Genomic DNA, 22,384 nt, shown 5'->3' with positions numbered 1-22,384 from the left:
TAGAGTAAGTTATATATGTTTGACCTGATGCTTCTCATACTCTGATAATAATTCGCAGTTCATACATAATAAATGTATTCTACTTATTACGTTTGAAGGTTTCTACTTTTATTGCAAGTGCAATTTGTGGATCCTCGGGGTTTTGCCAATGTGGAACACTAGGCCGGGCACATATTTTGTGTTATCTCGCTAACAATTTTCAGGAAAATGAGCTGTATAGTTCTGTGCAAGTTCTAAATATGTAGCTCATAATTTATTTGAAGAAACCGCATTATTTATAGGATTGGTTAATCCCTTTTTAGACTTCTGTCTTTACAGCAGATATAAAAAACCAATTAAGTGAACATTTTTTATTAGTAATAGTCTACTCACATGTAGTGTTTCATGTAGTTATTCAATTCAGTTAGATATCAGACACAACCAAAAATATCTCTCGAGTAGGGAAGTTTACGAATTCACTCAAGCGTCCAACGTCCCTAACTTAAGCGTATTTCATTTGTTCTGATAACAAAAACCAATACAAGTAGTATCATTTATAATACTACGATTCAGTGTTACATACAGTTCTCCAATCAGTTGGATATCAGACACAACCACAAATATCTCTCGAGTAGGGAAGTTTACGAACTCACTCAAGCGTCCAACGTCACTAACTTAAGCGTATTTCATTTGTTCTGATAACAAAAACCAATACAAGTAGTATCATTTATAATACTACGATTCAGTGTTACATACAGTTCTCCAATCAGTTGGATATCAGACACAACCACAAATATCTCTCGAGTAGGGAAGTTTACGAACTCACTCAAGCGTCCAACGTCACTAACTTAAGCGTATTTCATTTGTTCTGATAACAAAAACCAATACAAGTAGTATCATTTATAATATTACGATTCAGTGTTACATACATTTCTCCAATCAGTTGGATATCAGACACAACCACAAATATCTCTCGAGTAGGGAAGTTTACGAACTCACTCAAGCGTCCAACGTCACTAACTTAAGCGTATTTCATTTGTTCTGATAACAAAAACCAATACAAGTATTATCATTTATAATACTACGATTCAGTGTTACATACATTTCTCCAATCAGTTGGATATCAGACACAACCACAAATATCTCTCGAGTAGGGAAGTTTACGAACTCACTCAAGCGTCCAACGTCACTAACTTAAGCGTATTTCATTTGTTCTGATAACAAAAACCAATACAAGTAGTATCATTTATAATACTACGATTCAGTGTTACATACAGTTCTCCAATCAGTTGGATATCAGACACAACCACAAATATCTCTCGAGTAGGGAAGTTTACGAACTCACTCAAGCGTCCAACGTCACTAACTTAAGCGTATTTCATTTGTTCTGATAACAAAAACCAATACAAGTAGTATCATTTATAATACTACGATTCAGTGTTACATACAGTTCTCCAATCAGTTGGATATCAGACACAACCACAAATATCTCTCGAGTAGGGAAGTTTACGAACTCACTCAAGTGTCAAACGTCACTAACATAAGCGTATTTCATTTGTTCTGATAACAAAAACCAATACAAGTAGTATCATTTATAATACTACGATTCAGTGTTACATACAGTTCTCCAATCAGTTGGATATCAGACACAACCACAAATATCTCTCGAGTAGGGAAGTTTACGAAATCACTCAAGCGTCCAACGTCACTAACTTAAGCGTATTTCATTTGTTCTGATAACAAAAACCAATACAAGTAGTATCATTTATAATAATACGATTCAGTGGTTACATACAGTTCTCCAATCAGTTGGATAATCAGACACAACCACAAATATCTCTCGAGTAGGGAAGTTTTACGAACCCACTCAAGCGTCTAAACGTCACTAACTTAAGCGTATTTCATTTGTTCTGATAACAAAAACCAATACAAGTAGTATCATTTATAAATAATACGATTCAGTGGTACATACAGTTCTCCAATCAGTTGGATATCAGACACAACCACAAATATCTCTCGAGTAGGGAAGTTTACGAACCCACTCAAGCGTCTAACGTCACTAACTTAAGGGGAGCACTTCGCCCTATCTTCGTAATGTTAACATAGGTACACTTATCTCAAGAACTACTTGAGGTATCTTCATAATTCTTTTTTTCATTTAAAGAGGGCTTCTAGGGGAACACGTGGAACCAAAAAAAAAATTTTTTTTGGCATATACCCTAAAAGTTATATATTTTTGTTTTAAACGCTTGTCAAAAACCTATATAAATATGTGTAATATGTATGTATATAAATTATTGAACTCAGTGAAATGTGATGTTTTTAGTGGTTCCACATATGTAAAAACAGTGCTACAAACATACAAAAAAAAAATTTCATATTCCTACCCATTTGTAGTTTTTGAGAAACATGTACTTTTGTATTGAAAACCGCAACTTTCGGAAAAACACAAAAAAACGGAAAAAAAAATACTGCTTTTTATTACCTTTTTCAGTACATTTCCAGGTGCATAGGCTGGCTGATCTCCTTCCTGCTCCTCATATTCATCCTCCAGACTTCTTTTTAGTAAGTTTTTTCTTCTGTCTAATTTTTTTCTCTATATCTTCTTGAGCTTTCTCTCTGCCTTCCAAATTCGCCGCCGGTCAAGCTTTTTCATTGCTGTAATAAAATGCTGCCCTGGTGACACTCCTATTCCTTGAAATACTTTGCATTTGCCAATGTAGCCATCATTAAAAGCTGTAAACAGCTTCATATATGCCAAATTTCAAAGTTTTTAATCTCCACAAATGTTCTTTTAGGTATGTAGGTCCAAATGACATTGTTGAGGGACTCATTGGGATTTTGAGTTTTTCCCTTAGTACATTTGCCCAGTAGAGTTGGATTGGCTAGATCTTGAAAAATAGGTTTAATAAATGTCATTAGGTTTTCAGGCAAGTGAAAATGGCTGCCATGATCATAGTTTTCATTGGATTTTTACGGCTTTGCGGTACTTACACCAGGTTTCTTCATCATCTGGACATAGTCCATGTTGAGGCCTTTCATTAGAAGACATCACATGGAAAAACTCTGCCCAAATGGCTTTTTTCATGTCTTCAACAGAGTTTGTGTTGCGTCTAATTGCCAATCCGTAGTATTTTTGGAGCTGAATAATGGCAGAAATCTGTTAGCTTGTTCTTGCCGCCAAGTCGTGAGCCGTCAGGGAGTGTTTTAGTCTTAGCTTTTAGATTTTTTAATCTCGATCCCATCCGTTTCTGGACATGGCCTATGCATTCTATCTTTGTTTATGGCAGGTATCACCATAGGGCTTGGCTTCGCATACACTGGAGTACGCCTTGCTGTCTCCATCACCAAGGTATTCAAGGTAACGAGCCTCATACAATGCCTGCGAGCGCTGAAAAATTGCGACTGCTCCAGCAACTTCCATGGCTCCACTAGAACCTTCAAAGTTTGCGATACAGCCATCACCATGCGTGTTGTTTTAGTCTATTAAGTGCATCTGCAATATTTAGATAAAATCTCGATGTCTAGGACCTTACCGGTTGATAAAGATGTCACTGATACCACTCCATTTAGTGAAAGGTGACCCCGGCTTCTGCCATGAGCCATCAGCAGCTATAGCGAGGTCTCTGCAACCATCATTATCCGATACAGCTTCTTGCACAGCACTTTGCATTGACTTCTTACACACTAACATCAGCAATTGAACCCAAGTAATGCTCATGTTCATGATATCTCAAAGGCGGAGGTGTGTAAGATTCATAAAAGCGCAAAAATTTTTCTCCGCAGCCACTCTACCTTTGCCTATGTTACGCATAGCATAAACCAAACGAAGATTTAGGTCCATAAAATGTGTTTAGGCCTATCAGACTTTTGCTTCATTCTGATTAGTGTTAGGCCTGACTAATTCAGAGTTTGTCACAGTAATAGTGTTTTCACAATCAGAACAGCTGACTATAATTTTTGATGCTAGGCCTACAATGTGTTTTACTTTGTAAACAAGTTGGCCATGGCAATTTTTTATTTACACACTGAAACGTTACTAAGAGCCTCATTCAACAATCCTATATTAACTATACAGTTTTCCAGACTCATCATTTTCATTCAATTGGTACTGTTTCAAAAAAGGACTGACCTTCTTAGAAGATGCACTTTGAGGTCTTGCCTATCCACATTTGGAGTATTGGTACCTCGATTGTTACTTGATCCTGAGAAAACTAGGCCTAGGACTAGTTGGAGGGTTATGTTGATTTCCTTTGAAAACGGCGTTTCTTGAAAGCAGGCTTTGAACGTGGCATTATAAAATTCACTACACTTATAACAAAAAATACTCAGAACTCTCCACTAAACTCACAAAAAACCATAATCATTTACGTAATTTTCACTCTCTAAAACAGAAATGTCAGTAACCAAAACATGTATGCTACCTAGGTTATAAGCAATGGTTATAAAACAGATGTTTTTGTTGGTTAGTGTAAGTTGTTGACATAACAAACTGTCACTGCCAACCAAATCATGAACATGACTGCAACGAAGTAGTACTATAACAGCACCATTCAAAGTGTGACTGCTACAGGCCCGAAACTGCCTGCAGCCTATTTAAAAAAAAAATATTTCGGACACTTCTAGTCATCATAAAAAAAAATTAATACCACCATTGTTATCGGGAAATTCCAAACTTTAATAAAAAAAAAAAAAAAAAAAATTTTGTAATTTTTGAGATTTTTTACGAAGTGCTCCCCTTAAGCGTATTTCATTTGTTCTTGATAACAAAAACCAATACAAGTAGTATCATTTATAATAATACGATTCAGTGGTACATACAGTTCTCCCAATCAGTTGGATATCAGACACAAACCACAAGTAGGGTTTATACCTCTAAATTTTTTGGGGGGGGGGGGGGGTGGGGGGGGGGGGGGGTGGGGGGGGGGGGGGGTGGGGGGGGGGGGGGGTGGGGGGGGGGGGGGGTGGGGGGGGGGGGGGGTGGGCGCTGAAATAACTAATTTTAATAACTTCACTGCTTCTTTTCTATCAACCGATTAGTCTTTGCTATATTGTAAAGAAAATCAGCCTAACGTGAAACCTTTATCTCTCATCCAATAAAATAGACTTTAAAAATGAACGTTTATTCAAAAAATTAGAAGTATTAGGATATATTTATGAGAAAGATAAGTTGCTAAAATATTTGTGTAGCGTTCTTCTTGTCGATGTGTTTATTCATTTTTTCAATAATTGTTACCTGAAGACCTTTTCCTATGACTTATTATGAGGTGTTTTTGAAAATGATTTCTTGTTGAAAATGCTATTTTTAAGTGTAAATCCAAGCGAGAGTATTTATTGTTTGATTTAAAAATTAATTTGATTCATGTAGAAAGAAGATGTTGCAATTTTAGAGCATGATCAGAACATGATTGACGTGAGATTGATGTTACATATCAAAATTTAAAAATATCCAAATAATATGGTAACCTTATAAGTTTATTTGGCTTAGTTATATGTAACTGTGCTCTGAATTTTAGGTTTTATATCGCGTCGAATCAGTCTAGCATAACTACTTAGATATCTGCATTGTACTATAATTACAAATCTAATTGAGGTAAAGTCTACATTTACGTAACTAATACTTGTGTGTGTAATACTTTTGTATTTTCAGATGAAGTATTACATATATTTATTTTTGTTTCGTTTTGAGAGAAATATAAGAGATGTCTGTCCCTCAGACCTTTCAATTCATATGCTCAAAAAATCTTATATAATACGATACAATAAAATCTTTAGTTTCCAATTGCGTAGTATAAAGTAATAATACTTTGAATGAAAATTTTGTAATTTATACTGTAAAAAGAGTATAACATTTTTTTTACAAATTAAAACATTTTTACTTTGAATTCATTAGTATATGAAATTATTTAATTGCTTCCTATTTACAATCCATAATACATGGCATATACATAAAACCACAAATACTGTATGTTGCGTAGCGAAGAAGCTATTAAAAATAGGATATATTTTTCAGACGTAAAATGTTACTTCGGTAACGCTGTTATTCGTTTGTTGTAAAATGAAATAATTTAAGTCTCCCCAGACATGTTCAATTTGAGTATGTGCCACTTCCGAAGAACGGCTTATTAGTGTTGCTAAACCTAATGACGCATAGAGGCACAATATTGTAGTGCCATTGATAAAAAAAATCACAAAAACAAACCAAATGCCTCAGTAATCGCCTCAGGTTTAAAAGGGTTTATAGTTCAATTTTTTGTCGAAGAATATTTTGAAGTTGATTAGTTACCGCCATCACTGAATGTGTCGTCATTACTGGTTGAATGGTGCTCGTTTGAAATCCAGTTAGGAGCTTAGGGTTTCGCTCCATTACGTACATTATTTCAATTGTGCTCAATTAATTTGCATCACACGTCGTTTTTTATTACATTTCAGCAGTTTATAAATTATGTGGTATTGTGTAGTATGAAACATTTTCAATTACACTTATACAACTCTATTTCAGAGAATGAAATTATTTACTTTTTACTAATCAGAACTATTTGCAATTCTTTAGCGTTACCAAGTTTATATTTAGTCATCACTTCACCTTGTGTAGTATTTACTATCGAAAATATATGAGTGTGACTAACACATAAAATGTTGATAAAATGATACACGACACAGAAAAGAGTTTCATACAAATGTATATAGCCCTCGTATGTATGGTGTATAGTTAACACTATTTAAAAATAAATATTAAAAATATTCGCTGATCGGATGCCGCTCATCTTATCACTCGAGGGGCTGCAAAAATGTTATATGTGTCTGTCTGTCTGTCTATTCACACGATTTTTCTATAAGCAAGAAATGAAATTTTGGAGAAATATTTATTTGTATCTATACAATATTAAATTCTGTTCGATGAAAGTGCATGTCACCCTTCGAATTTGGCTATGCGTTAGATGAAATTGCCACAAAGGCAACTGTAAATTGCAGAATACATAAATTTGTAACCAACGTAACTAAGACTACGTAGCAGTCATTTTTCATCCAGCCTGTTACACGTTTTAATAATAACCCTACATTGTTATAAGGTAAACATACAAGTATATGACTAGGCCGTAAAAAGACGTTTTACCTTGTATAAGATTATTTACTTTTATTTTTAAACTATGATTAGGCTGTGTCGTAAAATATCCATTACGTTACGTGAACTACAATTAACGTTAACTAAATTTTCTTATATTCCACTTGTACTGGCTACCCAATAATAGCTAATGATCAAGATAAATACAGTAATTGCTATCAAATACATTTATTTTGAGGCTGAAAGGTGGCTTGTTGTCTCTTAAAACAGTTGTACCTAAAAATGTAACACTTAAAGGTTGCCTCTTAAAAAAAGTTGTATTTAACGTATGTAGAGTGCATTCGTGTATACCTTAGGCTGTACTGGCGGTCATCTTGAGTTTAGCCCCATGAGATCAACGTTAATCAATTTCAAACTCTTGTATTACTAATTTTTACTTAACCGTATGGAAATATTTTTATTTAAAGGCACGATTATACATCCAAATGCTTTTTATATTATCAGAATATCAAAGTTTTAAACAAGATATATGACCAAAAGCTATTGTCAACAATACGGGCATAAACTGTTGGAGAATTAACATTGTTATTATGGGTTTAAACTTAGTTATTTAAAGATGTTCAACCATCATCTAGTATGAATAGTTTATGATGTTGTTTATTATGACTTACAAAATTTGTGTTTTATTACATTGAGAGTGTGTCTTTTTAACAATCAAGGATTTAAGGTAATAATCATAAATTAATTGTAAAAATCTAATAAACATATGATTTTATTACATTAAAATCATTGTCGGATAGCAACATTTTGAATATTGTTGAGTGAATTATTTTAGTAATAACTGAAATATTGTGAGGATTTGTGCATTTTCTGTAATAGCTCCTGCCAGTTAGGAAAATTAAAACACATTTTACCAACTTCTAACCATATAAAATACATTTTTTTCTTAGGTACAATATGAAAATATGGAGAGAAACTTGGACAGTTTCAAGTCTAACTATTTTAAGTGTTCCATTCGTGGTTCTCTGTAAACTATAAATACACAACAGTAGCAATGTGTTTGGTAAATCATAATGATTCTTCAATAGTACAGTAATTTTAAGGGAGTGGAGCACGTTTTCAGTTCAATGCTATTTGAACAGGGTATTCACCAGTTAATTAGGAATCAATAACTATACAACTACTTGATTAATTGACATTAAATTTTATATGTATATCAAACGATGTTTTATACAAGGAAATACCAGGGACGTGGATGACTTAATATTAAGTATTCTGTCTATAAATAGTGAATGACTCTGCACTTACAATATTGGTATTAAATGTAAAATCTGGGTGCTTCTTGGTAACATGTAAGCTTAACCGATTAAGGAAATAGCTGCGGACTTAATTATTTTTAAATTTTAATCAACATATTGTAGAATGAAGCAAGTTTTAGTATAATTCTGTAAATATTTACTTTGGACAACAGCATTTAAGTGTATTTTTTAAGTCGTGTAAATGTTTCAGGTCTTAGGAAATGATAATGTTTAACACAACAAACGAATAATGGAATAAATTCTAAGTCATTAGCCGCATACAGCACCAATTGTTTAATCTATCAAATTTTAGCTTTGATATTTTAAAGGAGTATTACGTTATTGTGATATGCATATTTTACAATTTTGTCAACTATATGAAACAATAAAAAGATGAAGACATGCAATATAACTTAATTATGCAGGAAGGTATAATAACTCTTACAAACATAATTATTATTTGTAACCCTGGGTACAACCCTGTCTCAACCTTTTTTCCTTCCTCTCCCTCAAAAAAAAAACAAAAACAAAAACAAAACAATAACCCTGTCCCGATTCCGTACTGTAAAATGATAAAATTAACTTTTCAAGAGTTGCCACATGCATCATTCTTTTGTCTAGCTGACCTTTGGCACATCATTCCCCACTACAATGGGGGAAAATAAAACTTAAATGCATCATCAGGCCAGTGAATGGGGTTTCTTTTATGTCCTGCATTGTTTTCCCGAGGAGTTTTATTTTCATATTTGCTATTACCATATGGCTTCTTCCTATTAAATAATCAACCGACTAAAGCAGGGTTTAGTATAATTTTCATTTAACTAACTTATGTTTTTAATTTATGATATAACGTCTCAAATGAAATCCCTTTTTTAAGTATTTTGTGATTTATAAAACATTTATACTCCCTTTTATGCTCAAAACGTATCATTAACATCATAACATGTTTTGTGATTAAGTGATAAAAAAAGGTTACTTCTTTTAAAAGCTACTACATTACTTCTAGAAAAATTCGTGTTCTTCACATTGCTTCGTTTATGGTGCAGATTCAAATGTATTTTAGGTCTCAAGAATGGATCTCAAAAAACTTTCCGACTTTAAGAAAATCTTGACTAAAAATTGGAAGTACAATATTGTTGAAAACATTACCTACACATTTAGTAACTTACCATTATTTGATGATAAGGAGTTTCGAATGGATAGCGTCATTATTATGGACAGTTACAGTCACTATATGTCACTTTAACTCTTTTGAAGGATAATAGTCATCCGCATACAAAGGATGGCACTAACTTCCATACGGAACAATACGGAAGAAATTAGGTTAACTGTTGGGAAGTTGCCATTGTGTGTATAAACGCTTGCCAAATATTGACCCTTCCCAAGTGGCTTGTTGAGAGTTACAAATTGTAACATATTCGGCAAAGAGAACCCGTAAAAGCTGTTTAAGCATTTTATAAATGGAAACTTGACTGTGGAGGCCTAACTAACTAACGCTGCTAACGTTTTTACTAGAATAACTATTTCAAATATATAGTGCAATGAGTTAAAGATAAGAATATTCGTATCAGAAACACTCAATTAGTTATAAATTGTATTGGTAAAATACGTTTCTTTGCACAATGAGTAGTTGGTATACTTTTGGGCCCCATTATGAAGATATACGCTATTGAAAACAATAAGTTTCGAATTTACAAAGATATTAAGAAAAAAAGCTGCTATTAGATAAGAGGAAAAAACTGATAACTGATACTCTGGTTACAACAAGATTTATATATCTGAGTTATCTCGAACATATATAAACATATTCAAAGTTAAAACTAACGAAGTTACGAGTACGGTAACTTAACAATACCGATGCAACATCAGTGAGTTCACTAAAGTTAAATAACATCTAAACAATCATGACATCGATTTAAAAACTAAATGAAAATTTAGAGCAATTTATAAAGTCTATAATTAGTGTCAATGATTACTTGAGTTTAAATTACTTTGAGAAAGTACAAAATTACTTTTACGTTGATGGCTAGTTGTTAATGTTTATATATTGCACCTATTACAAATGATAATAATTGAGAGGTTCTTTTAATTTTTCTTAGTGTTCTATATTGTGATTAAAATATATTTTCTTAATTCTGTCTTAAAATTAGGTTAAATTAATTAGCAATAATATGACAATAATGAGCAGGATTGTATTTTTGTAAATATACCTAAATAGAGACAGGATACTGGTATTAACGTACTTTTTATACCTAAAGGTTAGAGACGAGGTACATTTCCATTTACGATGATGCGTTGTATTGAAAGAATCAACAAAAGCTTAAGAATGAATCTTTAAACAGTACAAATGCAATGCGCTTTCCCACAGAAAGCCTTGGTAGCTCGCATTGGGCGCTCAACTGTGTATAAATAATAGGATTACATTTATTTAAAAGAAATTCCCTTTCAAGAGAGTTGTGACTGTGATATGAATATGTTATTGCTGTAGCATTGTGCTGGATATTTTGTATTACCAAACGTCCTAGAGATACAGAGGTAAATGTGCTCAGGTTTGATAATTCGAATATTAGAAATGGTAACTAAAATTCTTTAACTGTTTTTAATATATCTCTAAAAGCGAAAATACGAATAATTAACTTTAATAACTACTCTATAAAATTACTCACTGCAATTGTTTTAGTATTAAAAATTAAATACGTATCCAGCATTATTGCTGTAAATTATAATAATCATTATAATTAGTTCTAACGCAACTCTTTGCTGTGTTGTAGGTGAGTGTAATAACTTTGTAAAAAGAAACATTATGGTCTAGATGTTTAATTAATATTTAATTATTTCAAAATGGCAGGTTGAAAAATAATAAGTTTCATAATTTATAAAATATTCCCTATTTGTATTGTTTGAAAGTGCAAATAAAGTATAAGACTATGCAAATAGTTCAGTTGTAATGAAATCCTTTTAAAAATTTAATAATATATTTTGCAAAAATGGACTAATCTTAGTATGTAAATTTAAACTATGTCTATAACCCCTAAAAAACTATTAGCAATGTTCTATCTTGTAATTTTACTGTAAAAATAATTACATTTCTTACTTATTCCTCATCAAAGTTATATATATATTAATAGTTTATTCCATTTAAATAAATTATAATGAAAATGTAATAGTAAAACTCTACTAAGGAAAGTTAAATACAACTTTGGTGAGGAATAAGTAAGAAATGTAATTATATGTAATATAATTAAATGTTTTTATATATATATATATATATATTAGGTAATTTAAAACAAATTCTACATTTTCAGAACTGTCTTTAATTTTATATAGGAAATCATATTTCAGATATTGCAAAATTTCTGACGCAAATATGTATATAAGCTGTGGTGTATTGAAATATGTTGAATTATTTCATATCCGTCATTCATTAAATAAAATACGAAGAAAAATCAAATGTTACATCAACCAACAACTTACTCTGTAATTTGTTGTGGGTTGCTTGAAAGGGTTTGTTTTTTCAGGGAATGTTTGAATAAAACATTATACCATACCTTATTTGCTTTAAGCTACCGTAAGCCCTTTTGACAGAGAATCAAAACATTAACTCAGATGTTTATAGACTGATAAACTGTTACTTTAACCTTACATAAGCGTTGCAATATATGGATATTGGTCATCGATATGTTTATTGTAAATATATAAAGTAAACTGGATTTATAAGTAAATAGTTAAGAAGAAGTTTTTGAATAAATTGTAAAATATTTTAAGTTGTTTACATTTTACCTTTAAGATTCCATTTATAGATACTATAACAAAACTTAAAAATGAATAATTCTCTATCTTTAAAATTTAGGTTTCATTTAAAATGTATAAAGTACCCTTAGAGTCTAAGATTTAAGTAGGCTACATAGTAAAAAATATTGTTTTCACTGTCAAAATGATATAGTTTTAATATCAAGGTCACTTCAAGTGAAATATTCTAATAGACAGTCACTAGTTAGAGTAAGATTTTTGCTTCGATTCGGCTGGAGTTTTCCCCATGTTCGACAATTGTATCAACTATTGCTGAATGCGCTGATTATTGTAATTTAGAATGTTGCCAATTTATGAATATTATATAAGCAAATTATATGGATTTTATGATTGAGGTTGTTCTTTTTCTTATATTAGAAAAGTAATTGTGCCTATTACATTAAGATAAAAACATTTTTGTAGCCCTAGTCTGCTCACGGTCTTCTAGCCTGAGACCATGAGACTAGTTACGGTTCTAGATATTCTGGCCCTAATTATAACACATCATCTAGATTAACATCGTATTCTGTAGCTAGAGATGTATCATATTTTAACACATTGACTGCGGTAGACGCTCAGAGCTACTATACCGGCTGTCCTAAACTCGACAAATGACTCTATCCAGGCTGTTTGAATGCATACTTGTTACTAAAAAAGTTCTATTAGAAGTTCTTTTCTCTCCTGGGCCCATCCTCAAAGGCTCTTTTCTTGCATCAATGTCCCCGACCTTGAGGTTTCCCTTACTATAAACCTCTAACTGCCTTGTTAGATTCTCGTGCGTTCCTTAGCTGCCATTCCTTTTAATACTTTGTAAAACGAATCTAATCAACCCACAGTTATTTCCAATTCCTCAGAACCCCCTGATCTTGGTCTCCAGAACTCTAGAAGTCTCTTGAAATTCGTGTCCAAGGCTTCTCTTGGTTTTTGGAAACATCAGAAATTCTATTCACTTGCTCCTATAGACCTTTCTATTCACCCTTCGTACTTATTCTGATTCAACATGCTAAACCCATAAATGTAGTATCTTTGATTCAATGAAATATTCATTATTGGAATGTTACAGATTGACTTATTATGTTGGCGACAATATGTTTAAATTGTCTTGCCTTTTATGAAGGTCATACGAGTAAAGTGGTATTCTTTACAAATCCATTACAATATAATATATTTTGAATTTTAAAGAAATTAAAAGGAAAACTAATTTACTTTAGCAGAAAAGCACTAGGAGCAAATTTCTGATAAATTCAATGGCATAACTATCATTACTTTTAACTCCTTGCGACTTTATAATCCTAAATATACTAAATGTTTTCTACAGTTGTGTTCCATTTACACTAACGTCTAAAAGTATTGTTGCAAAGAACTTTATTAGCACTCTAGTATTCTACATGAGTAGTACTAAAGTTTACACTTCAAAATTCAAACCTAAATAATGAAAGCAAAAAGTGTTTAATAAATACCAAAACTGTTCATAGATTATTCTGTAGGTTGTTGTTCTGTTCATACAACTTACGTTTTACGCTGATGTATGAATATTAAGAGTGTTTTTGAACGGTGAGACATTTTGGGAGTGAGGCTTGGCTTTATTAAGTAGACGGGGTTGTCAAGTCTTCACTCTTTACTACCCTCAATCACGAGCCCTTCTCGGGACACTTCCGCCTCTCCGTTCCAATCAATCTTGTTTTCTCCAATCAATCTTCCGTAATCTCTTCGGAACATACAAACACACTGTGAAACTCGGAGTAATACTAATGGTGAACTATGCGAGACTTTATAAAATTCCTATGCGATTAAATTTCAAAGTTGCATTAAAAATTTATATCCTTGGTACTCATAAAATAGGCATATAGTCCTATAGTATAGCTTTTAATATCTCAATACACTGTCGTTTAGGCTTGATTATCTAATTATTCATAAGTACATCTGGAGATGGAAATATTTTCCAGTGACCATTATTAGTCTCAGGAATACTGGTTACGCTGTTTAACACGTGAGAGGTCATACCTCCTCGGCACTAGAAGTCGCGTGAATGCAATTCGCTCACGCCAACGTTTTATTATTTTTTATTTTCATTTATTTTCTCAAAAAATAATGAGGTTAGTTGTATCTAATTGTATCTCAGAATACTGTATACTACCTTAAATTGTCTACAAATAAAGTCTGTCTATAAAAATCTATAAGTACTGTACAATTTGGCTTAAAAGTTACACTATGCAGGAGGTCGCGCGTGAGAAAATCATTGACGTCCTTTTTTAAGCTTGTAAATAAAAATATGTTTGTACTTCAAAAGAAAAACATGACAAATATAAGTTGAATTTATTACAAGTAAGTGATTGTGTTTACCAGTTTAAACGCTTCCATCCGAGAATATTGTAGCATTAAGAACAGGTGACAACACAGTTTTAATAATTTTTAAAACAAAGAAAAGTGAGTGACTCTTAAAAGATGTAAAGAAATAGACGAGAAGAGATAAGACTTGTTCGCAAGCTGCTAATATTATTATATCATAATAATTTAGAATTTCTAAAACTGTCGCGGGTGCGACCTTTCGCATTTGAAAAAGGACATGCTTGTAAATTCCTGTCATACTGCAGGGAAATAAAGAATTTTTGCTAAGATACTTTGATGGGTTAAAAAATCGGGTCGTTAAATTGTTATAATAATACACAGCCTAATATAGTTGTAATAGTATTAAATGTATCTGATCAATTGAAACGTACTGTGAAATAAAATATCTGATAAAAAATTACCATGCACATTACTACTATCGAAAATATTATTATTGTTAGTTAAAACAATCACATTTGTTTAATTGGCAATACCTTAATATCATACAAGAATGTTTTACTGATGCTCTAGTCTGGATCTGTCGATCGATGAAACGCAAAGCTTATACATTGTTTTGGTCAATTATTTTGTATTTGACACTATCCTGTCATACATGCGATTAAATAATCAACCTAACATTGTTCAACTGTTACTTTATTGTGAAGAAATTCGAGATTGGACATACGCGGTCGGACTAAACTTGCAAAAAGTCACTGATCTGTTATCCGAGTTCAACGTCATATAATTTGTTCAAACAAATTTTCTAAAAATCAATAATTTTATCACTATTATAAAATTAGTACTTTTAAAGATAGTTTGAATATTTTAAACAGCCACCATTTTGAAATTCTATTTGCAATTTTTTTAAATTGAGAGCTTCTGTCCGTTTCCTACAGTTTGGTTGAAATACGTTGATTAGGGATTACACATTTTATATTTGAAATAAAAAACACGAGTTGAGATAGACCAAAACGTTACATTTAGTTTTGCCGTTTGCCTTGGTCCAAGCAACAATATCTTAAGATTGAGAGAGTCTTTAAATATCTTCTATATTATTCACTTTCATTCTTTTCCACTAGTTATACATATCAAAGTATTCGTGACGTTCTATAAGCATAGCTATTTCGATCATTTAAAAAAGTTTTGTGTATTTTCTAAATAAATTTTAGGCAATTACTGAATTTAGATTAAATACTCTGATTTAAATTCGTAAGATTATAATTCGATCTGATTTAAAAAGTAAGATGGCTAAACTATCAGATTGTTTTAAGGAAATCAAATTAATTTTATGGAACCAAGCAGCTAGGAAATGAAACCCACTTTAAAGCACAACATAAAAGTCAGAAATAAATTATGTTTCGATGTTTTCCCAATCGTATTCTCTCGATTAGAGTTTATTATTTAGACAAATGTGGGTTTTTCCTCGACTTAACTTCCGTTCTTCCATCACAGCAGCTTTATCAAGCTGCCCTAGATACCCAATCCCATATTACTGCATCAGGCCCAACACTTGTAGCCTTAACAAATCTTAAAAATATGTTTTATGGACATACACTATTCGATAGAAGCCTTCCATAAAATATCGGTGAATTCAGATATGGCAATCAAGAAATATTTATAGATTATTTCAACTCCAGCACGAGAAAAACTGTTTGCTAACTGAACTCCGGATTTTAGCTCTTAGTATTACTGAGCTAAGCAGGTGTCGTAAATAGCATCTGAGTTTCTTCCGTTTCATAAAGCCTCAAAACATTTCTTACTGTACACAATTCAATTCTTGACATATTAGCGCCCGCAGTGGACAGATATCTTAAATAAATAGATGTCAAATAGAAAATTGGAATAATACTCATCCATCTTTGCAGGTAAGATTAAATGGGCGGCCTACAACATACTAATACAATTTTTATTAGTAGTCAATTTTTTTGTAGTACATAGTGTGTTCCGCAACTTCCTGTAGAAAGGTATACCACTTTATTGCTCAGGTCAAGAGAAACATGTCTCAGCATATGAACATGTCTATCTGATGCTTAAAAAAGTATATACCACTTTATTGCTCAGGTCAAGAGAAACATGTCTCAGCAACATGTCTCAGCATATGAACATGTGTATCTGATGCTTAAAAAGTATATACCACTTTATTGCTCAGGTCAAGAGAAACATGTCTCAGCATATGAACATGTGTATCTGATGCTTAAAAAGTATATACCACTTTATTGCTCAGGTCAAGAGAAACATGTCTCAGCATATGAACATGTGTATCTGATGCTTAAAAAGTATATACCACTTTATTGCTCAGGTCAAGAGAAACATGTCTCAGCATATGAACATGTGTATCTGATGCTTAAAAAGTATATACCACTTTATTGCTCAGGTCAAGAGAAACATGTCTCAGCATATGAACATGTGTATCTGATGCTTAAAAAATAAAAACATCTGAAAACTAGTAAATTATAATAAATTTGTTTCGAATGTGTATGATAACAAGGCCTGTTACTGAAAAAATATCATGAAATTACCTTTAGTATTTTCAAAATTGTGGCCATGAGAACTTTGAATATCTTAAAAACCAACAGTTTGTCTCAAGCGCTTCAAGAATAACAGTGTAATAGGATACTATAAAAATTCTAATAACGCCAAAATTATTTATATCGAAGAATAAATTATTTATTTAGAGCAAATTTACTTTGTCAAGAAATGGCCCACGTTAAGAGCTGCCGTTTATTCAGTTGTAGTGTTTTAGGCTATTCGCTGAAAACCTCAATGTGGGCCATGTCTAGTCACAGTAAATTTGCTCTAAATCATTTACTTACTCTTTCAGTTTCGGTCAGAGACATCACAATAACAAAATGCACAACTAGCCAATGTTGTTAGAACGTACGTTAAAAACCAATTTACACTGTACAAATATTGTACACTGTATCACAAGATAAAATGTGGACATCTAAAGGAAAATAACATTTTCTGTCTGAATGTATTCTACAAAAAAATTAGATGAGATAATCAATGAATCACTTTAATGTTGGAATGACAGTTATTAGCAAATTATATCTCTTTACCAAAAGAATTATAAAGTTTACGCTATACAAGGAAAGAGTGTGCCCCAACACGTGAAAACACAGAACACACAAGAAAAAAACAGCTATAACAAAATACGCTAGAAACATTAAGAAACTAGAAAGTTCTGAAATAAATCCTTAACCAGGTGTATTACAAAGAGCCCTTCAATAAAGACTCCCGGGAAATCTCTCTCCCTCTCTCTTTCCAAGAGAAGGTCAGTAAGTACCTCTACGACGCAGAAATTTCACGAGATCAGATACAAAGTTTTTTCTTTTCAACTTTTGCATTGTAATTGTGACTGTTATTATTCTCTCTGTAGTATTTACTTTTTACCGGATATAGTATACTAAATGATAGTATGTTCAAACAGTTATCAAACTTAACACTCCTTATTTACGTAATTGATTTAAACACCCACTGACAAGCGTGGTGATATCCGTAAGACAATTTAGCCTGTCTCAGTCACGAAACCAAATTCTTGCAACCTGTACATTAATTTCAGGTTTAGTAAATATTAATTAAGCCGAGAAGTTTTCAAAAATATTAATATTAACGTATGGCACAGTAAATTACAAAAGTATGTCAGTTTTATCATTTTGTTTTTGGTGATTGAAGTCTAAAGCAGCCTTGGTACAGCAGTTTTTATATTATTGAATTCCGGCTTAAAGCTAATTAATTTGGGCTTGTTTCAAGCAGGTTCGTGAGCATCATTTCGTGGTTATCATTCGTAGACAAAGTTTGGAGGTTACCAGGTTGCATTGTCATCAGCATGCAGTGGAGTCAAGTTAAAGAAAAGTGTTTTATTTGGAAATTTATTTAGGAACATTGTCTTGGTGTAAAGGAAGTGTTCAGGTTGTAATACTATCTTTTCATTTTAATGTCTGCGTAATTATTGAATCAGTCTGCGACCCTGAAGGCTAAGATTTATATAATAGTGTAAAACTCCCTGTACTTTGGTATAACTTGTAGAGCAAACAATACCGATGTGTTTTAAACTGTCATTACAGGTTTCAAGGTTAATAGAATCTGGATTTAGATTAACATAACATAATAATAGTGATAAAAATAGTAATGTTTGATATTAAAATGTCCCCTTAAATTTCAATAGTTTATTTGCTTATATGTTGAATAGAATATGGGCTAGTTATTATGTTAGGCGCTTACGCTTATTTATAATAATAGAAACCCATAAATACCTTTGAACCTTTGTGAACAGAAAAGTGGTAATAGGTTCATTAATCGTTACATGATTTAGTTTAGTGGGAGCTGTTATCGAATCATAGATATTAGTCGATAAGTTATATTTCCATCAAATATACATTAGCTCTGTAGCATTTCATGTAATTGGCATATTATCTTTTATAGTATTAAATCAATTTACTATCCAAGTTTGTTAGCCTCCTTGTTGTTTAAATCATATGATAAAATGCTTATTTCTTTAATAATGCTTGTTTTAAAATACGACAAAAAAGATAATCAGAGTACAATAATTTGTTCTTAACGTTCGTTTATTATTAACGTCAATAATACAGTTCTTTATTCAAAATTGATGATTTGATTTATAATAGAATTTCCGACATTTGCGACTGTATTACAAATATTATTTTTGTATTATATTTCTTTACTGTATCTTAACGTGCTGGTACTATACCAGATTAATTCAATAAAAGGGAAATAAAATGTACAATTCTGCATTAAAAATATTGATTATCAATATGTTACAAAGAAACAGGAAATATAAAAATATTCCAGTTTCAGTTTTCTTTTTGAGAATATAAGACAACATTCAATTCCTACAGGAATGTTATAACACTATAAAATTATGTGTTCATAGGGAAATTTCTCCACTTTGGCTATGCTAAATATTATGTGAGTATGATGTTTCAGTAGCATGTAAGTACACTCATTGAAGTTTTTTACGTTTGGGTACAAGGTTTTGAAAACTAAAAAAGAAAGAATAATTATTTCTTCAAATTAAAATTCACGCGATTTTATTATCTCGTTCTTCACAAGAAATCAATTTGCAACTCCTTATATTGATGTAACAGACCACAAATAATTGCGTGATGTAGCAAAATATTTACTGATTGCTATGTGTTTATGTCGTTTAAATATTAGTTCTCTTTTAAATTTAAAATATTAATCAAATATAAAAACTCTTGAAATAAATTATAATTATAAATGTTTCTTCCGCCAAAGGATGACCTAGTTATACTTTAAGAGTTTCTAAGAAACAATATCTCAGTTGTATAAACATACGGGCTTTTTCTTAATTTCTTTGTAATTTTAGAAGTATTTGATAATTGTTTCCTATTATTTGTGAAATTGAGTTTATATTCAATATTAATCTGTATATTGCAACGGCTAGAAGATATTTTGTAGCAAGAATGTTTTAAAACCACCTGACAAATTGTTTACACTAAGTGATGCATCAGTTATTCGTCTGAATTTATTTATGATTAGCATATATTTCAAAATTAAAATACAACACTGCATAAAACGCCAAAAAAAGTTAAGCATATTCTTTTATAAACTGCAATATATAAAAAAGATGACGACATATCAGACGATGAGACTCTCGTGGAATACATGTGCTAGATTTAATTTCAATAGTTAATGTAACATGAAAATAAAAAAACGTTAAGCATTAATCCTTGAAATAAGATAAAAGGTATTTTATTGCTTACCCATGAAAAAGAGACAAACGACACATTTCGTATATAATACTATTCGGTGCAATGAAACGACGACAGTGAACGATTTATTGAAGAAACTTAAATGGTGAGTAGGAATGGATAGAAGAGATGCTACCCCATTCGGAGATTGTTGTACGATGGAATTGAAAATACTCTTTTGGATAGTTTACAACTTTTATATATAAACACGAAGCATATTAATAAATTCCTACTTAGCGTCCAATGACTGCAGTCAGTGATCATTAATATAGCGTTACTATCATTATTTAACTACTACAATCGTTATATCTATTTTATAATGTACAGAATTACCTGACCAACGATTTCCTAGTGGAAAATGATTAGTTAACTAGGTCAAACATATTAACAAGCACACGAATTCTGACAATTAAAAACATTTCAATGTATTGAATAATTACAATATAGTATATTTTCAATACTCACACATATATAAAAATGTTAACTGTGTATATTTTACGGCAGTGCAAACGTACTTTCAGATAAAATTAGAGTGAATTGCACGCTTATTTAGTAAAAAGTAATAGTAGATGATCCAACAGAAGTTGTTCTATAAAAAAACTATTCGACTGTAAATAAATCACTGTTGTAGTGACTGAACGTACATAGTATACATATAATATATTATACAAAATCTCAATCGCAAACAAAACGTTTAAGTACCTTTAAGTGGATTTATGCTCTTGCTAAAATATTATGAGATATTATAACGCATCATATGAGTGGTGTATTTCATCATTGTGATAATTCCGGCGTTGTTAAACATCACAGGCTTCCAAATTTTTCGAACTATAATAATTGCGACTTCATCGATTGTCGGCCCACATCAGCTAATAAGTTTTATCAGCTTAGATTACAAAATATTCATTTCCAGGTGGCATGAGATCCAATGCCGTATTGAACAACACAATAAAGTGATTGAGTTTAAGAAAGAATGTCTGAAAGTGTTCTATAACAGATTTTTTCAGTGAACTATTATTTGCACAACAAGATATTTGTGTTGAACTGGCTTTGAAATAAATTTGCTGTAATTTGAACTTTATTATTTCTTTGATATTTAGAAAATATTTTAAAAATCGGATACAGAAGGAATGTGGGGTATGAGTACAGTAATATAAAATTGTGTTTTATACTACTCGAATGCGAATGCAAACTGAATTGACAAGAGAGATTTTGGCTGGTAAATGATATGAACGGATGGTTGGAAAACGTGAATTCACGTTTTAAAAAGTGACGATTTAAAAAAGAATTTATATTGAACAATGTTATACTTTAGTTGAAGCCCAGTATTGTAAACAATATGTATCAGCGCTGTGCACTGGATACGGGAAATCAATGTTTTATTTGCCATGTTCTTTGGAATTTCATCATTTACAATGTAAATACTTACCGAAATACTTAATTTAAATACTTAATTACTTGCGTTTTTAATTAATATTTAACAGAAAAATCATATGTTATCTCTTAAATACAGAGGTGAATCATATAACTACTTTCAGTGTAAAAGTGAAGGGAATTTGAAGCTGGTTTTAAATACTTTATGGCATGAGCTTCCTAATTCCACTTATGTTACGTTTCCTATTTATTCTATACGGTTAGAGTTTAGCCAAGGAAAAAATCCAAATGTTGAAAACTCACCGTGTTACCTGCTCTACCAGCCTTATACTTCCCCGTGCTCCACTTTGTCACCGTACATGAGTCCATTTTTAATTTGTATACAAGAGAAACTGTTGAACTACTTATTATTAATTACCTTACCCTTAAATAAACGAAATTTATGAGTTTTTGTCCATTATTTACTGAGCGATGTGAGGTATTTCTCTTCCTGCACACATATCACGTGTTTGTAGCAAGGTAGATTAATTCAGATACCGTTCGACTGCACTAACAGTGTCTTCATTTTCACGGAAGCAGATGTGTACAGCGTTTTATAAAGTAACTGTCACCTTCGCTGTTTAGCGTAAATTTGATTTCATATCTAAAAATTTCAATTTTATTTAATACTATACCAAAAATTATAGGTTTAGTTATATTACAATTTGTTAAGCACAAAACAGTATTATGCTGACAAAACTAACATGATTTTGACAACAATGTAGTGTAAAACAATATTTGTAGTTTTTAAGTACAAGTTATTTTTAATAAGTTAT

The sequence above is a fragment of the Homalodisca vitripennis genome, chromosome 1 (genome assembly GCF_021130785.1).
Source record: "Homalodisca vitripennis isolate AUS2020 chromosome 1, UT_GWSS_2.1, whole genome shotgun sequence".
NCBI lineage: Eukaryota > Metazoa > Arthropoda > Insecta > Hemiptera > Cicadellidae > Homalodisca > Homalodisca vitripennis.
Note: the sequence above shows the minus strand (reverse complement) of the source record.